The sequence below is a fragment of the Colobus angolensis genome, unplaced genomic scaffold (assembly GCF_000951035.1).
Source record: "Colobus angolensis palliatus isolate OR3802 unplaced genomic scaffold, Cang.pa_1.0 Scaffold277, whole genome shotgun sequence".
In the NCBI taxonomy this organism is placed as follows: domain Eukaryota; kingdom Metazoa; phylum Chordata; class Mammalia; order Primates; family Cercopithecidae; genus Colobus; species Colobus angolensis.
Window position 1 is genome coordinate 531,100 of NW_012116010.1, and position 2,044 is coordinate 533,143.

The following is a 2,044-nucleotide window of genomic DNA, read 5'->3' on the forward strand; positions in this document are numbered from 1 at the left end:
TCTGTCACCCAGGCTGGAGTGCAGTGGCCAGATCTCAGCTCACTGCAAGCTCTGCCTTCTGGGTTTACGCCATTCTCCTGCCTCAGCCTTCCTAGTAGCTGGGACTACAGGCACCCGCCACCTTGCCCGGCTAGTTTTTTGTATTTTTTAGTAGAGACGGGGTTTCACTGGGTTAGCCAGGATGGTCTCCATCTCCTGACCTTGTGATCCGCCCATCTCAGCCTCCCAAAGTGCTGGGATTACAGGCTTGAGCCACCGTGCCCGGCTGAAGTGTGTTTTATACGTGGGAGCTAAGGTGGTATTGTAAATTTTCAAGTCATCCTTGAATGAAATGAACCATCTAAGATCTTGCTTCTGTTAAATGGTAAAATCAGAACTGAAGTTGTATCTTCTAAAGGTTGTTTTTTCTTGTTTTGTTTAATTTATGTGTAAGTAGGTACTATTGAGTTAGTTCATTTATATTTACTACATCATTTTTAGAAAATATTTTTATTATTTATTTCTTTTTACATTTTACCTGTAGTTTATACTTTGAAATACTCATCAGGTAGTGTGTTATAATTCTAGCATTTGTCTAAACGTGAGCATCATGTGGTGGAGTTGTGAGCTTCAGTAGGTTAGTCTACAAGTTATTAATACATTTTCCATCCACATATTAATTTCAGAAGGAAGTATAAACTAATATATATTCTTAAGAGGTCTAATTTGAATTAATCTGGCTTTATGTTGGGAAAAAAATGCTGAGACATTGCATGAAAGAATTAAATTTTGGTCACCTTTGTTAATTGATTGTATTGTATACTGGTTGTTTGACATTTGACCTGTTCTATTGTCAGTTTTCTTCCTTATTGATGTTGTAGTCAATTTTACAATTCCTATGAGGCTTTTTTTTTTCTTGGAGATGGAGTCTTGCTCTGTCACCCAGGCTGGAGTGCAGTGGAGTGATCTTGGCTCACTGCAACCTCCGCTTCCCAGGTTCAAGCAATTCTCCTGCCTCAGCCTCCCGAGTAGCTGGGACTACAGGTGTACAACACCATGCCCGGCTAACGTTTTGTATTTGAGTAGAGACGGGGTTTCACCATGTGACCCAGGCTGGTCTCCAGCTCCTGAGCTCAGGCAATCTGCCCGTCTCGGCTTCCCAAAATGCTAGGATTACAGATGTGATCCATCGTGCCCAGCCTTCTATTTTTTAATTGTTGAAGTTAATAAAACCAAATTATATGGTCAAAAATAAAAAAATAAAAAATACAACACACCCACTCTCACCAACATCCTTCCATGTCCCCAAACAAAAACACACACCTGCCACTTCTATCTCTCTTCCCTCCTTCATTTTGCTCCTTGAAGCACATCATTATACACACACTGTACACACACCTGTTTTACCTATTCATTGCATATATTTTTCTGAACACCCTTACTAGAATATAAGCTCCACAAAGGTAAGTTGCACATATTTTCTTTTTATTTTGTTCACTGCTGTATCTATACCACCCGCAAAAGTATCTGGTATAACATAGAAGTCACTGACTATTAAATGAATGAATGTGTGATTATATGAGTATAATTAATTTTCAAAAAGCAATTACATTTAGAGTACCTTTATAAAGAGAAAGTATATAAAAATCCATTGGAACATTAGGAATAAATTTAGGATCTACATGAAGAAACTCAAAATGCTTCCTGGAAATATAAAAGGTGACTCGATTAAAAGGATGTTCCAATGATTAAAGGGGTGTTCTCATGTATGTGGAAAGGCTAAATAATAAAAAAGGCAATATAATTTAAAAATTAATTTACATATTTAAAATAATGAAATTATGTTTCCTGATACATCCCAGCACCTAAAACAATTTTTGGCATCTCAATAAATATGTGTTAATAAATGATCCCTGCCCTCTAGGAGCTCACATTTTACTGAGGTGCATATAAGTGAACAGGTCAAGGCACTTAAACGAAAAAGAGCAACACGTAAACAAGATAGACAATCTCTCTCTCTTCTGTGTCTCCATAATAATGAATACCTTACTTTGTTGTAAGGATA